Raw genomic sequence first — 23,025 nt, 5'->3', positions numbered from 1 at the left:
GTGTGTATAGTATAGTATATGCATATAACAGAATGTTACATTATCAATAAATGTAGCATTTTGTCTTATCCTCCTGAAAAAGATCTCATATAATTCTTTCAAGTATAACAGCAGCATTCTTTTTCTTTGATTTTGTTTCTTGTGTGTTAAGGTTTTGCATTTTAAAAAGTAAAGTGCTTTTATGCTGCAGTTTTCCAGAAAAAATATATAAACATAAATTATTCTAATTTCTCTGGTTGTATGCTGTGAGCGTAACAGTGAGTTTAACAGAAGCACTGACAACGGAAGCTGCAAGTGCTCAGTAATTCTCAAAAAAACAGTTCTGAGTTCCACAGAGTATGATCTTCTGGCTAAATCTGAAGCTTGCGTTTAGAACAATAAATACAGTGTCCCATCCAAAGACAACCTAAATTTATTAGCAGCAGCTCCTCCTGAAAACTTTGTTCTCTTGCTTTCTGCTGTTATTCAAATGCAAGTTACTCTATAGCATTTGGCACCACAAGAGCTTTACTTCAGTTTCCTTATTCCCGTCTGGGAGGGAGTACTGCAGAAAGGGATATAGTGGTCATGGTGAACCACAAGCTAAATGTGAGGAAACAGTATCATAGTTTTGCAAAAAGGCAATCATCCTTCTGGGATGTGTTAGCAGGAGTGTTGTAAGCCAAACACAAGAAGTAATTCTGCTCTACTCCATACTGATTAGGCTTCAGCTGAAGTATATATCTAGTTCTGGGTGCTACATTTTTAATAAGATGTGGACTAACTAGTAAAAGTCCAGAGACAAGCAACAAAAATTATTTAAGGCATAGAAAACATGACCTATGAGAGAAGATTGAAATAATTAGGTTTGTTTACTCTGAAAAAGAGAAGATTGACAGGGAACATGATAACAGTTTTCAAGTACATAAAAAGTTGTTACATGGAGGAAGGAGAAGAAATATTCTCCCTAACCTGTCATGATAGGACAAGAATATACTTAAATTTCAGCAAGGGGTGTTTAGCTTGGACATTAGGAAAACTTCCTAACTGTCAAGGCAATTAAGCACTGGAATAAATTGCCTAAGGAGGCAGTGAAATCATCATTATTGGAGATTTTTTTTAAGAGCAGATTAAACAAACAGCTGTCTGATATGGTCAAGATAATGCTTGGCCATGCCATGAGTGCAGGGATTAGACTTGATCACCTCTTGAGGTTCCTTCCATGCCGATGATTGTAAGAAAAGCTTAACTGGAAACCAGTCCTACTTGTAGATTGTGTAGTTAAAACAGATGTTAGTATTATAAGCATGTTTTAGTGTTTAGATTTTATGGAATTGTTTGTAGGATGTTGCATATATTAATCCTATTTATAATGCCTCATATCCTTTGGTATAAAGCAAGGGTAGGGAATAATTTTCAATAGGAGAGTCCAAGAATTTGTTAAGTGGTTAAGGGCTGCACTCTTCCATGATATTAATGGAGGAGGTGTGTGGTCTGGGATGGAGGTTTGTGCAGAAGGAAGTTTCAGGTAGGAGGCTGGGATACAGGAGGGGATCTGGGGTAGGGAAGGGGAGGGAATTTGGGTGAAGGAGTGGATTGAGACCAGGGGCAGAGGAGTAGGAGGTGGTGCGGAGGGTTCAGATTGTGGCCTGGGATAATTGTGAGCTAGGGCTGGGAATTGGAGTGCAGGAGGGTGTTCAGAATCTCGGAAGGGATATAGGTGCAGGAGGGAGGTGCAGGGGTTTGGGTTGTGACCTGGGACAGACTGCAATTTTCTAGTCAACAAGAGCAGTGAGGATAGTGCTGAGGGCAGGCACAATGTGTGGATCCCCTCACCCTCCTCCCCCAGTCATGGGGCACACAGTGCAGAGATGTGCACAAGTTGACTTCAGTAGACAGCCACTTCGAGCAACTCAGCAGGCCAGGAGCCTGGGGAAGGATCCCATTGAGCCTATAGGACACTGGCAGCACAGAACATTGTGGCAGGCCAGATCTGAAGGTAAGGTGGGCCAGGTCTGGCCCGTGACCTACATTTTTCACACCCCTGGTATAAAGTAATATTTAGGTGTTTTGCTCTAAAACTGTAAAATGTTTGATGTGAAACTACGTAACTCACCCAACAGAGAAATGCTTTTATTTTTTCTTAGTTAATAATCCTTAGTTAATTTATTACAGGATTGTCATTGTCTTAGGTGTGAGATCTGATGCACAAATTGTCCTGGCAAAAGGGCCTAGTCTTCTGAGTCTGGGCATAACCTGAAAATTTTGTGGTCTTTATTGTAAAGTGACTGTCTTTCAGAGAGTCAAGATTCCTTAGGTAAGAAAATAAATTGAAATGCCTAAAGTTAAATGTCTTTGACTCAGCGTTATGTTTGTACAGGGCCTAGGGTGTTTATGCATATTATTTGCTAGACGAAATCTAACTATAGAATTCCCAGCTAGTTTGGGGTTATACCCTGCTTCCTAACACTGTGCCTGAGTTAGTCATTCTGGATCATGAGCTACCCCAGACAGAGTGGCAAGGCAACTCCACTATTTTAGCAAGGAGCTGGGGATGGGAAATGAGAAGGATGACTTTCTTATAACTTATAGCCCAATGTTTCAGGTACTCACCATGGATGTAGGAGACCCTTATTGCAGGTCCTCCCTAACCACTGATCAAAGGGATATTCTGAATTGGGACTCTCTCAATCTCTCCTATTGAAGAGTCATTCTCATTCTTGCTTTTTTTCTCTCTGTCAATGATTCTTTTATTATTTAATTCCTCCCTTTCTGCCTCAACCATTTTAAGTAAATGTGTTCATATGAATCTGATCCAGAAGAGATCTGAGCACACTAAATTGACTTAGGTGGAAAAATTCCTGTCTTCTACCAGTTTGTGAATCATTCTGGGGCTTACATGTCTGCACACCTTACATAGGATGCAGTATGAAAGCTCAGAGGCAGAAACATAGATGATTAGGCAACATTTACTGTCAAATTTAGGTGCCAAGTAAGTGTAGGTATCTATAGGGTTTGAGGGAAGCTGACCAGCAGAATCCCACTGGGACTGATTATGGGATTTAGGTGCCTAGAAAGTCAATTAAGTCCTAAGTTCTTCTTTTTGTGAATTTAGTCCTAAGCATTAACTGAATGTAGGAATCATTTAGTGTATGAAAAGTGGCTGCCTCCATTCCTAGTAGTACTTGCCTTGAAAGATCAGAATATTCTACAATCTTAGACAGAGGCCATGTGTTCAATTAAGGGTAATTTATCAGGTTTATGCATAGAGAGATATGTGATAGGTCCAGAAAAAGAAGAGCCTAATCCTTTGGCTCCAATATTTGTAAATGCCTAAGGGGAGGGGACTGCTATCCAAAGAAGCTAAAACTAATGTTTGAATAGATGGAATAATTGGACTTTTGAAATGAATGTTGCCTTCTTTTCATGAGTTAATATTTTATTAAATATTTATTATTTTTGATGTATTGCTGCTCTTTATTTTAATTTCCCATTGGTTGCATGTATCATATGCCATGTATTTCTGTCTTTATATTTTCACATTTTATTTTTAGACTTTGACTATGTTTGTATTTCTTTTTGACATTATGGACTGACATTCAGAAAGACCATTAATATTAGTATTCAAATAATTTGGAGACATACTGTGGATATAATGCAGATATTTTTATAGTCAATTTGATTTATATTGGAGACCAGTGTATAATCTACAGTTCTATCTTTATCTCCCTGGGAACTTAAAATTGCAAAACAAAATTCTGTTTTTGTGTTACACAGGAAGATACATGGATTTTTCGTCACTGAAGTTTGTCATTAAGACATCTTAAAAGGGGCGTTTTATTGAATGTGCTGTCTAAATCAGCTTTCCCATCAATTCTGCAGCCATTTATAGTCAAAAGTAATGAGTGCCTCAGCTGCTGCTTCATAGATTTCAAAATAATATATTAGAAAATCAAAGTAAGAGTGCAATGAATGGAAACTGCATTGAACTCCAGATCGCAATATTGATACTTTTTTTTTCCTGCTGAGGCAATTACGGCAAACACCAAATACCATGTTTGATGTTATTAGCTGTTGACAATGTAATTATTTGAAGGGTTGTCACAAAATGTTCACAGAAGGCAGTAATACATAGCACAACACAGAGCTTTTAACAAAGAATTTTAAATTGTTATTAGCTTTGAATTTTTTTAAAAAATGCAAGTATTTTAAAAATAGAAATGAAATGTGTTTTTCTCCAGAAGTTACTGAAATATTAATGCAATCACAGCCAGTCCAAAGAACTCACTCCCATTTCAGAAAATGGGAAAAATTCTACCTTTATGTATACATGTTTACTCATGCTTTATGTGGGGTTCAATTAGTGTTATTAAAGGCCACAATTTGTTTTTTCTATGATGTGGGAAGCTGCCAACTGGCAGAATGAAGTACCAATGATGAATAGGAAGATAAAAAAAAAAGAAGGCAGGTGACATGGAGATAAAAGAAAGCACAAGAGCAGAGAGGGAAGAAGGAAGGACTTGTGGCCAGACAGCCCGCCTCCATCACATCCATCTTATTTGCCTCTCTGAAGCATACAGGGCAGAGAAGGAGCAGTAAAATCAGCATAGCCATTAAGCTTTGATCTGCTTTGATGAGAGATCAGGATATGCGAGAGTGCCCGGCTGGCACCTATGTTGATTCGAACACACACACAGTCCCTGGAAGAGGAATTTCCCACTGAGAAAAGAATCCCCAGTAATTCCAATTTAGTTATCTCTCTTACAAGTGTAAATTAAGTTCACAACTCCCTTGTAAGAACTGGTCTCACAAAAGACAGACCAGCCCCATTTGGCATGACAGACAAGAAAGAGAAATACGTGACCCCATGAGTATATAAGATAGGTCCAGCACACACTCACTTTGAGTGTCATTCTACCCTCTACCTGCTGGTCGGGTTAGGTGTTTGACCTCCCGAGGTTCTATGGGGACGCCCACCTCGTATTTTCGTCTTTCCTAGGAATTGAGGGACCGGCCCTGGCCTGACATGCTAGAGTCGAGAGGCACAGAAGGGGGTAAAAATTGTACATGGATGTGGTCCTCTGTCTTAAGTGTACACATAGAAAGAGTAAGCTGTTACTTGGTACCATTATTTCTATTTTTCTATCTTTATCTTCTTTGTAACCATTTTTAAGATCTATATTTTGCTAGTAGTTAAGAAATAGAGCAATAGCCATTGCAACCATATTATTTATAAGCTTCTTTAATAAACCTGTAACTGTTTAAGTTTTAACTTGACTCCTTCAGTTGCTGTAACAGAACCAGGCACAATTTAAAAGAACTTCAGCCGGTCTTAAGGGACAGATATAGGGAGCCCTGACCGTCGGCTGACAGGACTACACAGCAAAAGATTTGTAGAATCATAAAGACAATGTAGGATGACTGAAAAGAAGATCAGGGATTGTAAAACTGTTATCCAAACCCTTGTCTTTGCTGTGCACTATAATCACACCCTTATTTTCATTGTGAAAATTTGATGCAGTCATATGATGGATACAACTTTCCTTTATAAGTAATTGTTTTTCCTTTCCCCAAACCATAAGCACACAAATGTTTGGTTTTCTTTTAGGATAACACTGTTATTGACTAGTGACTTCTCTTTGTGGACACAGAAGAAGGCCTTTTACACTATTTATCATTACTGTAAAATGGAAACTAAGTGAACAACTGCACAGGATGTAAACACATCCTTTAAAATTGTTGATTGAGATAGGCACATGGATGAGTGGATGGACACTGACAAGGCTAACCCTCTCTTAAATGCATTTCCCTCTTTCTAACTAGAACTGCTTTGATCTTGTACAGATCAACTCTGAGTGAGTTGATTTTCATCCAGGTCAGCCTCTATTAATGGTAGTATCTGCATATACAAAAAATGAGACACACAGCTGGTTGCTATCCAGCTATTGTTGACCTCAGAGCCTGTACTGTTTCTTCACATCTCCAAGTAATCCCATCTAGATATTGAATGAAAAGAGACGAGATATGAAGGGACTATGAAAATGAAGTCTTGTGGAGAAGAGGAGCAGTTGTCCATTACTACTTCCTTGATACTGTGAAGAAAGAATGACAGAAATCATTGTGGGGTGTAGTCATCTGCTTCAGCTACATCATGCAAGCAAATCAAAACAATCACTGTTCAATTGAAAATCTTGTTTTTATTAATTATTAACATTTTGTTATATTTTCTGTGCCATATTCACTTCTTAATTTCAACTAATTGATAGGAGACACAGACAAAATACTGCCCCATTATCTCAAAAATCAACTTGCTTTTAAATGCATATGGTTTAATAAATGAATGGAAATGGCAAATTCTGGAAATCTCGTAAGATCCTTCAGCCTGCTTTTCAGACAGGAGATTCAATTAAGTTTGGATAAACTCCAGCCAGACATTGGATGCAAATATAAACATCCTGAAACTCACCGAGTGTTGCTGTTAAGTAAATGGTGATAGTTATTACAGGGAAGATTGCAGGAGCCGTGAAAATGACTGGGTAGTTTCTTAAGCAGTGAAAAACAATTATAAACTCTCTTATTATGAGCTACATTGTAAGTTTGCAAGCTGTCCTGTATAGTTATGCCTCCGTAGAAGAATAAAAATGCACTTTTAGTGCAATCAAATTCCTCTGAGGTTCATCCCTTGCTCCAGAGATGGAGCGTTCTTTTTGTCAAGCAGCTTGTTTATTTCTGAGAACTCATCCATTTATTCTAGGTCAGGGTTTATCAGTTTTTGGCTCGTAGTCCATCAGAGTAATCTGATGATGAGCAGTGAGATATTTTGCTGACATTCACCATGAACGGTTGTTAACGGTTCTAAATCCTGCTGGAAAGGGATAACAAGTGGAGTTCCTCAAGGGTCTGTTTTGGGACCCGTACTGTTCAATATCTTCATCAATGATGTAGATATTGGGATAGAGAGTACGCTTATTAAGTTTGCAGATGATACCAAACTGGGTGGGGTTGCGACTTCTTTGGAGGATAGGGACATAATTCAGAATGACCTTATCAAGTTAGAGAAATGGTCGGAGGTAAACAGGATGAGGTTTAATAGAGAGAAATGCAAAGTGCTCCACTTAGGAAGGAACAATCAGTTCCATACATACAAGATGGGAAGCGACTGTCTAGGAAGGAGCATGGCGGAAAGGGATCTAGGGGTCATAGTGGACCACAAGTTGAATATGAGTCAACAGTGTGATGCTGTTGCAAAAAAAGCAAATATGATTCTAGGTTGTATTAACAGGTGTGTTGTAAGCAAAACTCGTGAAGTCATTCTGCCGCTCTACTCTGCACTAGTTAGGCCTCAGCTGGAGTACTGTGTCCAGTTCTGGGCGCCACATTTCAAGAAAGATGTGGAAAAATTGGAAAGGGTACAGAGAAGAGCGACAAGAATGATTAAAGGTTTAGAGAACATGACCTATGAAGCCAGGCTTCATGAACTGGGCTTGTTTAGTTTGGAAAAAAGAAGATTAAGGGGGGACATGATAGCGGCTTTCAAATATCTAAAAGGGTGTCACAAGGAGGAAGGAGAAAATTTGTTCCTCTTGGTTTCTGAGGACAGGACAAGGAGTAATGGGCTTAAAGTGCAGCAGGGGAGGTTTAGATTGGACATTAGGAAAAAATTCCTAACTGTCAGGGTGGTCAAATATTGGAATAAATTGCCAAGGGAGGTGGTGGAATCTCCCTCTCTGGAGATATTTAAGAACAGGTTAGATAGACATCTGTCAGGGATGGTGTAGACGGAGCTTGATCCTGCCTTGAGGGCAGGGGGCTGGACTCGATGACCTCTCGAGGTCCCTTCCAGTCCTAGGATTCTATGATTCTATGAGCAGGCATGCCCAACTCTCCTCTCCCCCTTCTCCTTCTCCCTCTCCCTCCCCCCGCCCCAGCTCTCAGTGGCTATGGTTCGCCATTTTTGACACTGGACACTGGCAGCCATGGGCACTGTGCCTGCAGATAGTGAATATCAGCAAAATGTCTTCTGGCTCACCAATGGATTACCCTTTCAGGCTGAGTACCACATATTTCAATTCCTGTTCTCAGTGGTGAACTAGAGTTCCTCCCACTTCCTACCATCTTATCTACAAGGTATATTTACACAACACTGTCCAGAGTCAAACTTCCATCTACACACAAATCACATTATCCCAGGACTCAGACTAGGATCTAGGGGATGGAGGTTCAAGGTTGAATCAGGATGGGACCCCAGAGTTCAAGCCCAATGAGACTTTATTGGACTTGTGCTTTGGGAGTTGTAGCCTATCAAGTTACTCTCCTATCATGCTAATAATATGTTTGTGTTAATTTAGTTAAAAACTCTAAAGCAAGAAATCTTCTAAAAGCTGCTCTCAGAATTCCTGTAGGCCCTTTGTGTTAACTTGACTGATGTCTGGGTTCAGGTGTAATACACTAGGCCTTATGTCTACCCAAGTTTGTGAAGGCTGCTAATACTAACACTGCAGCACTCAATTCCTTCGGGGAGGGCTTTGCTATTAATCCACCTGGGTACAGTACAGACCAGTCCTAGGCTGCCTGGTGACTCGGGTTCCCCTGCAGTGCAGTGGATCCTGCTCTAGGATATAACAAGATGGTACAGCCTCAGAATGCTCTTTCCAACGAGTGTCCTGTCTGCATTCAAGTCAATTAAAGGACACGCTTATACTCAAATGAAAGAACATACATAAGCTCACAGTCCAGGTCAAGTAATATGGGGTTATATTTTATCTTTTGTCCAACAGGCCGTTTGCAAGATTAGCAGGAGCTGAAGTTTGCAGACTTCTGTGGTTGGGACACAGTCTCACCCAGATACTGGTCGTGACTTATTTATGGTTTCCCAGGCCTGAAAAAGGGGAACTTAGGTCTGGACCTCTCATCCACACAGGATGGTGGGAACAATACCCTCAGACTCAGCAGATTTATTATTAAATATAAGTCCAAAATAATTGGTTCAGGCTGAGCTGGGCAATTAGGACACAGGTTTCAATAGATAACCAAAAAGGCCCATGGTAACGAAAAGATATATATGATAATAAGTTAAGAGCAATGATATATTGACCAATAGGAAAAGAATACTTCATCATTAGAAACACCCCCTACTGAATATGCATAAAACATGTTATCATCAGCATCACTTGGTATAACAGTGGGACCCCAGCTCAGGGTTGATAGGGAAGAGAAGATGTAGTCCTTGGAAGGGCCAGAATGATGGTCCCTGGTGATGATGGGGAAGGTGAAGGTAATGAGAAAGATGATTGGCTAACACCTAAGATTGTTCTAGAAGGAATGATGTAAATAGATGGTAAGGAAATATGAATGTACATTCCCTGTTTTATGAAATTGAGGTGTTTGTGACTGTCAACCTTATTAATAAACTGTAAATATTGTAAATATGCAAGAGTTCTATATTGTGAGTGTTGCAACCATGCACATCAGGGTTCCCAATCACAGTATAATTGAATACTGGGCCTGATCCTGGGACAGAGAACCTGTTAACCCTAAAGGTGGGTAATTAGAATTTAAACATAATCTTAGATCAGGCTACAGAGCCCAAGAAAAGTATCCTGCAATTCTACTGGTTGACTGCAGGCCAGGTATCTAGCAGGGTTCAAAAAAGAGCTAGATAAAATCATGGAGAATAGGTCCATCAATGGCTATTTGTCAGGATGAGCAGGAATGGTGTCCCTAGCCTTTGTTTGTCAAAAATTGGGAATGGGCAACAGGAGATGGATCGCTTGATGATTATCTGCTCTGTTCATTCACTCTGGGACACTTGGTATTGTTCACTGTCAGAAGACAGGATGCTGAGCTAGATGGTCCTTTAGTCTGACCCAGTATGGCCATTCTTATGTTCTTATGTTCCTTGTCTTCTGGATACTTATGTTTGCTGCATAGTAGCGGTTTTTTTTTTCTTTTTTTAATGCTGCACTAGAAACAAAGGACCAGATTTGTGACATTTTGAGAGGGCACTGGGATACGTGGGGTTGGACTCAAGCCCAGATGTGGAGCCCCAGGGTGGGACCTAAGGTTCAACAATTTCTGATTTGTGTTTAGAAATGAATGTAGATGCTCAAGCTTAAGGTTAATATACCTAGGTTCTACTACTTTAAGTTATTTTAATCACAGTCTTATATTTCAGTGTAGGCATACCTCAAGCCATTTGTTCACAGATTGGTGTCCTGCATCTTGGACTTCCAGTCAGAGTACATGGTTGTAATCAAAGTAATCAGTGGGGAAGTCTTGACTCTTTTGTTCAGCCACGTAAAGGATGTGTCAGTTCAACCTATTGTGAAGAGAGCAATGGCTTTGGTTGATGTTAAAGTAAACGCAGCATGGCTGATTCTGTGAAGGTAGACAAGAAATATGGTTACTGCATTCAAAACTAGAAATCTGTATTCAAAGCTTGGCCTGGTGAAAGAGATTTATTAAGCATAAAAGAGGCTAATGGAACATAAAGATCATGGCAGTAAATGGTATTCTGCTAGTTTCTCTTCCAAAGTTAAAATCTGTTACCCTGGTGAACTGACCAGCTGTTAGGAAAGAGATGTGTGGGATTTTGAGAGTCAACTGTTGTCTGAATTCCTCTGCCAAGAACCTTTCCTTTCCTACGTATCTGTAATTTGTCCCTGGGCAATAAATACCTATAGAGAAATAGATTTCCTAATTTCCCTGAACTCAAGAGAAAGAGTTATGGTTCCCAAGAGCTGACATTAATACAGGTAAGTACTCTCTTGATAATTTTTTGTGGACCAACAAAACAGATTTTTTTTAAAAGCCTAATTTCATCTGTCTAAAGTATTCTCCTAGGTATGCATCTCACATTTTGAGACAGAGAATTTTTACAGCACTTGCTTTAAGGTGGTATACATAAATTCCTAGAAGTTTCAGGAAAAAAAATAGATAACTATTATTGTCCACATTCATCTGCACATTTTACTGAATTTACTCTTAAAACTCTTTTAGCAAGTAGGAGTACTAATCTTGTTTCATTTTACAGACAATGAAATAATGAATATCACCATAACTATTTATAGAGAGCTTTATGAGGCCAAAAACTAATACAAAATTTAACCTTCTCTTAAAGTAAACTGTGGATTTAATATGCTTCCATTGTGTAATGCAGATGTGCCAGGGAGATAAAGTACTAAAAGTTTGAATTCTACAATGCAACTGTTAACATCAGTTTGAGACAGTGTCTGTAACTTAGGATGTAGTAGAAAAGAAACTTGATGTATGCTGATCGCTTGTTTCTTCTTAGCATTTAAAACAAATGTTAGCATTTTAACAAACAACATTTATTGTATTTTAATATAATATTAAGTTTATTTAGCATGAATGATTGTCCTGTATGTTCACCCCTCATCTCGTTTAGTGTTTGTTGTTCTGTGTGGCTAGCTTAGAAAGGGAAGTCATCCAGTATTGAAATGCCTGACCCGCATTAATCTTGATAAAAAGGTCAGGGTACTACACTGGCACATGCAAGAGTGCATATTAGAAGATAGCTGTGTATATCTTGCAGGTTTTGGAGAAAACTGTAATTTGTAATTTGGTTGAAACTTAAACAGGAATTCACATCTGAAGACTGGCTGATTGTTTGTTTGAACTGTAACCTCCAAAATAAGCTACCTGCACTTGACCCCTTTCTACGCACTTACTTCTACTTCTCACATCAAATCTCAGGACCTTTCCAAGCCTGATCTCAATTACTTTCAGGGCCTACGTGCTTGCTGTTGTGTTAGGAGGATGAATTACTACTAGGGCAGGAGGGACAAAGATGGCAATTTGGGGCATGTCTATACTGAAATTTAACACCTGCGACTGTCCTCTGCCAGCTGACACATCCCCTCATGGGGCTTAGGCTAAAAAATTCAGGTGTTTACAAAGCTGGGCTGAGGCTCAGATTCTGATCCCCCAGAAGGAGGGAGAATCCCAGATTCCAGCCCAAACCCATTATGTCTATATTGCAACTAAACAGCCTCATAGCCTGAGCTAGCTGATACAGGCCAACCAACTGGGTTTGACTACAGTGTAGACATACTCTTGGAGGATGTTCACTAAGGCTGTGTCCAGACTCAGGGGTTTTTTCGAAAAAAGTAGCCTTTTTTCAAAAAAACTTCACCTGCGTCTAGACTGCAGCCGCGTTATTTCGAAATTAAATAGAAAGAACACGGCTTTTCTTTCGACGGCGATAATCCTCATTTCACGAGGAAGAACACCTTTTTTCGAAAGTGCTCTTTTGAAAAAAGGCGTTCTTGAATGCCAACAGGGCTTTTTAGAAAGAGAGCATCCAGACTCACTCGATGCTTTCTTTCGAAAAAGCGGCTTGCTTTTTCGAAAGTATCTTTTGAAAAAGCCTCTTTTGAAAGAGGCTTGCAGTCTAGACATAGCCTAAGGGTACATCTACACTACATGCTTACTTTGAAATAAGCTATTCCAGAAGAAATACTCCAAAATAACTTATTTCAAAATAGCACATTTACACTGCAGGGAAGCCTCAAAATTAGTCTGAGGCAGGCTTCCCTAATGTGGATGTGCTACCTCTATTTAGAGCCCCAGGAGACACTGGGGAGTAATTACTTTGAATAGCCCTGTGGAGGAGATATGTCGAAATAGCTTTTTTGGAACAGGCATTATTCTTTGTGAAATGAGGTTTACAGAAGTTGGAATAAGCCATCTATTATTTCGAATTTATTTTGAAATAACAGAATTGCTGTGTAGATGCTCCCATTGTTATTTCGGAATAACATCAGAATAGTGTGGCCATTATTTTGAAAAAGCTATTTAAAAAAAATGGGCGTGCTGTCAAAATGCAGAAAATGCTATTTCAGGATGCCAGAAATATTCCAAAATAGTGCCACTGGCTAGATGCATCCGAAAACTGTTTCAGAGTTTTCTTTCTTAACTGGTATTCAAGCTAAACAAATTATTTAATGGCGAGTGTATTTTTCACAGAACTATCCAGCTTTTCACTGAGAGAATGATCACCTAACTACAAAAACTATATATTTTTGCCTCAAATCAAAACATTTCAGTTCAGAAATGGGTGTGTCCTGGGAGTTGTGGTACAGCTGCCTTATGTTCCTGTACCTGTTTATGGGCCAGCCACCTCATCAAGACAATATTGTCCATGATGCTTAGTGACCCATGTACACTATGATGCATCCTGATGGTCCAGGTTCAGTTGAGGTGTAATCTGGACAAATTGCCTTCTTGACTAAAACTTGTTTTAAAAAGTCTGTTTTTGCCAATGGAGGAGACCTACTCCACTATACTGCTTTCAGGTCATGAGCAGTAGTTTGAAAGAAAGTGCATTGTGGGCCAAAGGCAAACTCTGCCAAGTTGTACCCTTCAGTAGTGCAATTCATGTAATATTCCTGCATGCATTGGGATGGGATTCAGGGGAGGGCTCTCCATGGCACAAAGCTTTACTTTCAGGAGGCAGCTAGCATGGCAGCTTGCAAATATGCTTTGAGCACACAGGCAACCGGTGAAAATATTCTTTGTGGGGATTGTAGAGCAGTTGAAAGTTTTTCTGGTTTAAAGTAAAGCACAAATAGTTGAGAAAAACTAAACAGAAGTTAAAATCATCTTAAACATAAAAGGTAAAAGTTAAAATTGTTTCATGAAACTGAATAAAATAAATGTTAACCATGAATAAAAAGAAAAAAGAGAAGACTCTAGAGAGATTTATAATAGATTCAGGTAGAGTTCATTACCAATAAAGGCAAAGATTGTGGTGAATAAAAACAGGCAAAGCATGAAAACACTAAATTAGTATTAAGAATAAAATAAATACTTAAAGACAAGGCTAAGTTTCTAGGCCGGGTTAACTATCACCCATTGTAACCAGGCCATGGTATCTAAATATGGAGTCAAGAGTAACAAAAAAGTGATAAGCCATGGATGAAATACATCTTGATCTTTGCTTCTGTAAATTGTCTTGTTAGACAGTAAGCTTCCTGGCCCAAGAATTGTGTCTTTTTTATATGACTATCTAGCCAACTTTTGGTTGTTCAGTAAATTAATAGCAAATAGTAATTAATAAAAATAACTGGCACAAGAATAGAAGGTCCACAGATGCATGAAGCACCTTTACTGTCTTCAGGCTAAACGGAGTATTTTGATGTTGTGTCTTTATGTTTAAGATGCAGGTGCAGTATCAGTGCAGTATCCGTTACCTGTAGCAACTTGAGCATTTTTTATAGCAGCTGCAAGATTAATGTGGTTGCTTAACAGCCTAATTAGGTTTAATTTTGGTTTTTCAGGTGTCTGGAAAGTCCTTGAGGATCAAGAGAAGAAATCTTCTGGGAAGCAATATTACTCTGGGACAGAGAGCTGGAAAATGTTTCTTATTAAAAAAATACACACAGAAAAAATCTCTTTGTTATGTACATTTTACAAAGCATTACACTGAACAGATATATGGCCCATTATACTTTTTTGATCTCTAGTTAAAAATGTAAACAATGAAATATAACAGTACTATTCTTAATATATAATATCAATCAACGGATATTTTTCTGCCACCAATATAATCACCTTGTATTCTATACTGTGATTTATTACCCAGAAAGCTAATGTAAAAATCATGACTATATGCAAGACAGGTAACAAACCCTATAAAGAATAGAGAGAGAATCATTATGTGAAGATTCCCCCTGTTCCCTGGAGAAAAAAGGAAATTGTTACCATGAAGCATCATCTGCCCTATAATTATACATGATTACAACAGGAGTCCTTTTTTTCTTCAAGCCGCTTACCAAATGGAATTTATTACATATGTGTCACACGCATTATGTCTTATGTGAACATATTTTTGCTACCAGTGACATGCTTTATTTTTACCAGGGCATGTATCTGATTTTTTTCAAAACCAAACAAAATAAAAGCATTGATTTTTGTTTCTTTCAATTCTTTTGTAATTTCAGGTATGCCAATCCTTTATTTCTGAGTTATCCCCTGTAGAGTAGCCATAAAAGCAGTTTTCAGAGTTGTCCATCAAAGCCAGTAATCACATCTGCTGTCCAATGCTTTCCATAGCCTTTCACTGCTATGTTCCCATCTCTTCAAGAAGGTGTACCTCACTTAAGAAGTCTTCAGACTGTGTTGCACTTCGCAGTAGAAACAACTGTAGCATTATTTTAAACTTCTTGTCCACATCTCTTCCTTCAGTACTCCACTTCTACATGTACCATCTCATTTTGCTGTCCTGGTTTTGTTTTTGTTTGGTTTTGTGCTTTTTTTTTTTTTTAAAGTATCTTGTACCTGTACAGAGCATAAAATCACAGAATCATAGATTTGTAGAGCTGGAAGAGATCTTAAGAGGTCATCAAATTTATCCCCCTATGCTGACAAAGGATCAGGTATGTATAAAGTCCTGTGTAGATGCAAAATTTGTATCTGTATCTGCATCCATTACTGGAAAAATGAGCTGCAGATACCCACATCTATATCTACAGATGTGTAGGGCTCTAATGATGACCTCTTGTGTCTTACGTCAAACAATTTTCTTAATGTATCCCGGAATGATATTAACCCTTTTTGTAACTGTATCATATTGTTGGTTAATATTCAGTTTCTGATGCATTATTACTCTCAGTTCCTTTCCTTCATTGTACTGCCTAAAAAGTTATCCCCATTTTGTGAATTTGATCTTTCTTCCTTTAGTGTAGTACCTGACCCTTATATTTATTGAATTCAATCTTATTCAGACGAATTCTCCAATTTATGAAGGTATTTTTAATTCTAATTCTCTCCTCTAAAATGTTTTTAACCCTCACCAGATTGGTGTCATCTGAAATATTTTATAAGACAGACTCTCCACTCCATTATCCATGTAATTAAATTAAAATATTGCATAGTAATAAACCCAGAACACACATCACCAGGACCCCACTATGTACATGCTCCCAATTTGATGATGAACCATTAGAATATAGTCTCTAAACTTGTTAGGCATATATTTATAATAATTTTATATAGATTGCATTTTTCTAATTTGTTATGAGAATGTCATGTGGGGTAATGTCACGAGGATTATTAAAATCAAGTGATATCATATCTACTACTCCATCTATTCACTAGAATCATAGAATCATATATCTGGATTGTTAACCCTGTCAGTGAAAGAATTTAGATTGCTATGGCACAATTTGTTCTTGGCAAATCTGTGTTAGCTATTATTTATAACTCTATTATCCTCTGGGTACTTCAAACTGAGGGTCCAAAAATTAAGCTTAACAGATATAAGTATTAGGCTGATTGGTCTATAAGGGTATGTCAACACTACAAAGTTAATTCGAACTAACGGATGTTAGTTCGAATTAACTTTGAAAGGCGCTACACTAGCGCTCCGCTAGTTCGAACTTAATTCGAACTAGTGGAGCGCTTAGTTCGAACTAGGTAAACCTCATTGCACGAGGACGAAGCCTAGTTCGAACTTACTAGTTCGAATTAAGGGGTGTGTAGCCCCTTAATTCGAACTAGTGGGAGGCTAGCCCTCCCCAGCTTTCCCTGGTGGCCACTCTGGCCAACACCAGGGAAACTCTATTGCCCCCCTCCCGGCCCCAGACCCCTTAAAGGGGCACGGGCTGGCTACAATGCCCGTGCCAGGTGCAAGCCTGCCAGCACCCAGCTAGCAGACCCTGGACCTGGCACAGCTCGAGCCAGCCACCCGATGCACCCCAGCCCTCCCCCTCTTCCCAGGACTATGCTGGTGGCTCCCGGGAGCTTGCCCGGGACTGCAAGAGGAGGTCACCCGCCTGGTCTAATGCGGACATTGTGGACCTCGTCCATGACCTCTGCACTAGGCACAGGAAAGTGGCCGTCTAGGGCAGGAGAGCTGCCAGCCTGGCCACCCAGGAGCAGGTGTGCATGAAAATCAAGGTGGTCCACTGAGACCCCCAACCCTGAGCCCTGAGCTTAGAATAGCCGTACTGGGTCAGACCAAAGGTCCATCTAGCCCAGTAGCCTGTCTGCCGACAGTGGTCAACCCTAGGGACCCTGGAGGGGATGACCGACAACAGTGACCAAGCCATTTGTCTCGTGCCATCCCTCTCCAGCCTTCCACAAACTTTGGGCAAGGACACCACTGCTACCCCCTGGCTAATACCACTCCATGGACCCAACCTCCATGAATTGATCTCACTTCTCTTTAAACTCTGTTCTAGTTCTAGACTTCACAGCCTCCTGCAGCAAGGAGTTCCACAGGTTGACTCTTTGCTTTGTGAAGAAGAACTTTCTGTTACTAGTTTGAAGCCTGCTACCCATTCCTTTCCTTTGGTGTCCTCTAGTCCTTCTATTATGGGAACTAATGAAGAACTTTTCTTGATGCATCCTCTCCACCCCACTCATGCTTTTATGGACCTCTATCCTATCACCCCTCAGTCTCCTCTTTTCTAAACTGAAATGTCCCAGTCTCTTTAGCCTCTCTTCATATGGGACCTCTTCCAAACCTCTGATCATTTTAGTTGTCCTCCCCTCTCCCACCCTCTCTCTTCCCCTCTCCCACCTCCTTTTCCCAGTCTCCCCGAGTTTTGTTCAATAAAGAGAGATTCTATTTTTGACCACACGTTTTCTTTATTTTGTACATCAGGAAGGGGGGCTAGGGAAGCGTAAGTGGAAGGAGGTGAGGGAGGAATGGTGTACGAGTCCCCGATGGGGAGGACTGGGCTGGCTCTGCGGGTTTCTGGGGGTGGAAGCTCTCCTGAAGCCCCCCAATTACCCGCTCTCCCCATATGGCAGCCTGCGGCAAGTGCAGCCTGTCTGCTGGCCGAGTGCTGTGATGTGCCCAGTGTGGGCTCTCAGGGCACTCCAAGCCAGGACTGCTTTGCAAGCAGGGAACCCCTGAGAACTGTCTGTCCGGGGTGGGGGTCAGGTCCCTTTAAGCACAGCCCTCGGCTATCCTGAGGCAGCAGCTCCACGCTCTAAATCCTCATCTGATGCCCTGCCGGAACTGCTTCCGGCCATTCTTAACCCCGGTTCAGAGTCCACTTAATGTGGACATGCTAGTTCGAATTAACAAAACGCTAATTCGAACTAGTTTTTAGTTCTAGATGCGTTAGTTCGAATTAGCTTAGTTCGAATTAACTAATTCGAACTAAGTTAGTTCAAATTAGCGCTCTAGTGTTGACATACCCTAATTTCCCTGGATCACTTTATTTTTCTTTTTGGAGATAGGTATTCTGATTGCCCTGCTCAAAAATAATTGCCAATGGTTCAAAATTCCATTAGTGAGTTTCTCACGTGTTTTTATGTGTTCTTAAGTACCAGGGTGAAATTAATCAGATCCTTTGGACCCATTCTGTATTCCTTCTTAGTGGCCTTTATAATTATAGGCTGTATGACTCCTCATTATTTACCTCTGAGAACCTTCTGGACATGCATCTCCGCCTATCTCATCTCTTGTATTACATTCCTACCCCTAGAAGTATCTGCAACCATACATATTTCCCCTTTAATACAAGTGGAAAGAAACTTCTCACCTATCATAGCAGAAAATTAGCAAAAGAAAAAAAATCAAGACCCCAGAAGTATTTTCATTAGGGAGAAAAAGGTTGTCATAGACACCAAACTGAGTGACCGTGCAACAAAACATCAAAAGAAATTTAATGTTGATAAATGTAATGTAATGCACACTGGAAAAAAATAATTCTAACTATACATACAATATGATGGGGACTAATTTAGCTATAAAGATAGCTCGAAAGATAGATCTTGGTCTGTGTCTAGACTACATCCCTTTTTCAATAAAAGGAATGTAAATTAGGCACGTCAATATTGCAAATGAAGCCAGGATTTAAATATCCCACGCTTCACTTATATAATGTCGGCTGCAGCTTTTTTCAAAACAGGGCTTTTTCGAAATAAAACTGTCAGTTCAGATGGGAATCTTTCGAAAATAAAACCCTTTTGCGAAAGATCCTGTGAACCTAATTTTTTGAGGAGTATAGGATCTTTCAAAAAAGGGTTTATTTTCAAAAGATTCCCGTCTAAACTGCCATTTTTTTTAAAAAAAAGCCCCATTTCAAAAAAAAGCGGCAGCTGCCATTATGAAAATGAAGCACAGGATATTTAAATCCTGGCTTCATTTGCAGTGTTGACATGCCTAATTTACATCCCTTTACTGAAAAAGGGATGTAGTCTAGATGTATGCGTGGAATCATTGTGTATAGTTCTCTGAAAACATCCACTCAGTATGTAGCAGCAGTCAAACCAGCAAATAGTATTTTAGGAATCATTTAAAAAGAGATAGCGAATAAGACAGAGAATATCTTATTGCCTCTATATAAAACCATGGTATTCCCATATCTTGAATACTGTCTACAGATGTGGTTGCCTCATCTGAAAAATCATATATTGGCATTGGGAAAGGCTCAGAAAAGGGCAACTAAAATGATTCATGGTTTGGAACGGGTCCCATATGAAGAGAGATTAAAAAGATTTAGACTTTTCAGCTTAGAAAAGAGGAGATTAAGGAGATATGATGGAGGTCTATACAATCATGCTGGTTTATAAAAAGTGAATAAAAAAAAGTTATTTACATATTCCCACGATCTGTAAATAATTAGGGGTCACCGAATGAAATTATTTGGCAGCAGGTTTAGAACAAACAAAATGAAATTTTTCTTCACTCAGCACACAGTCAACCTGTGGAACTCCTTGCCAGAGGATGTTGTGAAGGCTAGGACTTTATCAGGGTTTTTAAAAGATCTAGATAAATTCATGGAGGTTAGGTACATCAATGGCTATTAGCCACGATGGTTATTAATGTCCTTAGCCTGTTTGTCTGGAAATGGATGACATGAAAGGGATCATTACATGTTGTGTTCCCTCCCTTTAGAGCATCTGGTATGGGCCACTGTTGGCAGACAGGACACTGGGCTAGATGGACCTTTGGTCTGATCCAATATGGCCGTTCGTATGTTTTTATGCTCTTATGACATAAATAAACTCTGCCTCTGCATGCATTTCAAGTGATGTGATCACTGCTGACATCAGGCTTCCACTAGGTCCAGTCCAGAAAACTGTGCACATTCAGCAGTTAGAATGTCAGTATATTGAGATACTCTATTCAGTTAAACAAGATATTTTCCTGATACCCTGGGGCTACGTCTAGACTGGCATGATTTTCCACAAATGCTTTTAATGGAAAAGTTTTTCCGTTAAAAGCATTTGCGGAAAAGAGCGTCTAGATTGGCACGGACATTTTTCCGCAAAAGCACTTTTTGTGGAAAAGTGTCCATGCCAATCTAGACGCGCTTTTGCACAAGAAAGCCCCAATCGCCATTTTCGCCATCGGGGCTTTTTTGCGCAAAACAATACCGCTTTGTCTACACTGGCCCTCTTGTGCAAAAGCATTTGCGCAAGAGGGTTTTTGCCCGAACGGGAGCAGCATAGTATTTCCGCAAGAAGCACTGATTTCTTACATGAGATCGTCAGTGTTCTTGCGGAAATTCAAGTGGCCAGTGTAGACAGCTGGCAACTTTTTTCCATAAAAACAGCTGCTTTTGCGGAAAAACTTGCCAGTCTAGACACAGCCTGGAAGTTTTTATGCAGATGATATATAGTCACAGGAAAGGATAAGGTGATCTTATAGCACCATATAATTGTAGGACTGGGGGGACCTTGAGACGCCATCTAGTACAGTCCCTTGCACTCATGTTAGGATTAAGTATTACCTAGATCATCCCTATGTGCACTATAAACTTAATTGGAACAGAACATGGTATCAGGCACCAAGCACATATCCAAGACACATTGAATATTCCAAGTCACCAATGAACATCAAGCTGATCTGCTAGATCCCCCCTACCAACACCAAAAGAAAAAAAAATTCCATGTGGACTTTTTCCATGTGGATGGTCGTAGTTCCAGTCTTGATTTCTATATTCAATGCTTCTGCAACTGAGCACAGACTGACATTATGTGCAAACAACAACAAGTGACATCATCTCAGCCACGCTGAACACTATGCTATCCAAAGTCTCCAAAACAATTCTGACATTATAATCAAGCTGGCTGGCAAAGGGGGTACTGTGGTTATTATGTTTAAGTCGGCCTATGAACAGGAGGCAGCTAGACGAGTCTCCAACATCACATTTTACAGACCTCTCTCCTATGATCCTGCTTTAGAATACCAAAAGAAACTACAATTTATTCTTAAGGAACTCCCTGCCTCTACTCGGGACCAAATCCACACAGACACGCCTTCTGAATCCCGGGCAGGATTATTTTATCTGTTTCCCCAAATCCATAAACCTGGAAACCCCAGATTCCCCATCATTTCAGGTATTGGCACACTCACTACTGGATTATCCATCTACGTAGACTCCCTATGTTACCAACACTTCTAGCTATCTCCAAGATACCACTGACTTCCTGACGAAATTACAAAATATCGATAACCTTCCTGATAACACCATCCTTGCCACCATGGATGTAGAAGCTCTCTACACCAATATTCCACATGATGATGAACTACAAGTAATTAGAAACACTATTCCAGAGATTACCATGGCAAATCTGGTGGCAGATCTATGTAACTTTGTTCTTACCCACAATTATTTCCAATTTGGGGACAACTTATACCTCTAGGTCAGTGGCACAGCCATGGGTACCCACATGGCCCCGCAGTATGCTAACAACTTTATGGCTGACTTAGAACAATGTTTTCTCATCTCCTGTCCCCTATTACTCCTCCTTTACTTACACTACATCAATGACATCTTTATCATTTGGACCCATGGTCAAGAAACACTGGACAAATTCCACAGAGATTTCAACAAGCTGCACCTCATGATCAATCTCAGCATGGACCATTCAACATGAGAGATCCATTTCCTGGACACCACAGTACAAATCACTGATGGCAAAATCAATACCACTCTCTATAGGAAGCCCACTGACTGCTACACTTACTTACATGCCTCCAACTTCCATCCAGGACACACCATACGATCCATTGTCTATAGTCAAGCCCTTAGATACAACCGCATCTGCTCCAATCCCACTGACAGAGACCAAAAACTTCAAGGTCTCTACCAAGCATTTGTAAAACTCAATTACCCACCGGGAGAAGTAAAAAAAACAGATTCAAAGGGCCAGATGAATACCCATCAGCTATGTCTAGATAGGTCCAAAAAAATCAACAATAGAACCCCACTTCTCATTAATGACAGCCCCCAACTCAAACCAGTCCAACACATTATCAATAACCAAGAACCTATCTTGGAACATGATGCTACACCCCAAGAGACTCTGGGTGACAGACCTGTACTTTCCTATAGACAACCACCTAACGTCAGGAAGAGTCTCACTAACAACCACAGGGCATACCACATTAAAACTAACCCTGGAACTTTCCCTAGCAACAAACCCTGTTGCCCGCTTTGTCCACATATTTACACTGGAGATACCATCATTGGACCTAACCATGTCAGTTATATGATCCAGGGCTCATATTCCTGTATGTCCAGCAATGTGATATATGCCATCATGTGTAAGCAATCCCCACTACAATGTATATTCGACAAACTGGTCAGTCACTTCCCCAAAGAATCAATGCTCACAGATCAGACATCAGAAATCTCCGCACACACAAACCTGTCATCCAGCATTTCAATCAAACTGGCCAATCTCTTAAAGACCTGACAACATGTGTCTTATAATAAAGAGACTTTAACAGCAGATTACAGAGGGAGGAGACCTCAGAACTTTTATTTGTGATAAAATTTGACACATTGCGAATGGGCCTTAATCGAGATGATAATTATCTCACACATTACAAAGACAGCTTCCCCACCTTTTGATATTTGTAGCGACCCCAGATTAGCCACTTAATTGACTTTTACAGTAAGCAATTTCCTCCTTTCTTGTCACTCTTCCCCCTCCCCTCCTGCTCCCATCTTCTGTTCTATGTAGCTGATTTGTCAGTTTGTAGTATTTTTTACTTTTTTCATTGTATCCCTCTGTTATATAATGGTCATGCCAATTCACTTGCAGAATATGATC

The 23,025-nt window shown here is 39.9% G+C and overlaps 1 pseudogene across 1 annotated transcript in view; it reads left to right on the top strand.

Moving 5' to 3' along the window:
* Positions 1-21,843, top strand: part of LOC149525745 (uncharacterized) — a 194,491-nt pseudogene extending 172,648 nt beyond the window's left edge. The window contains exon 4 of the transcript XR_016349138.1: positions 20,787-21,843. The product of XR_016349138.1 is annotated as an uncharacterized LOC149525745 (transcript). The remainder of the gene's footprint in view (positions 1-20,786) is intronic.
* The last annotated feature ends 1,182 nt before the right edge of the window (positions 21,844-23,025 follow it).

This window comes from Pelodiscus sinensis, chromosome 1, assembly GCF_052426305.1.
Source record: "Pelodiscus sinensis isolate ZL-2025 chromosome 1, ASM5242630v1, whole genome shotgun sequence".
Classification (NCBI taxonomy): Eukaryota; Metazoa; Chordata; order Testudines; family Trionychidae; genus Pelodiscus; species Pelodiscus sinensis.
Note: the sequence above shows the minus strand (reverse complement) of the source record. Positions and strands in the feature narration are given on the sequence as shown.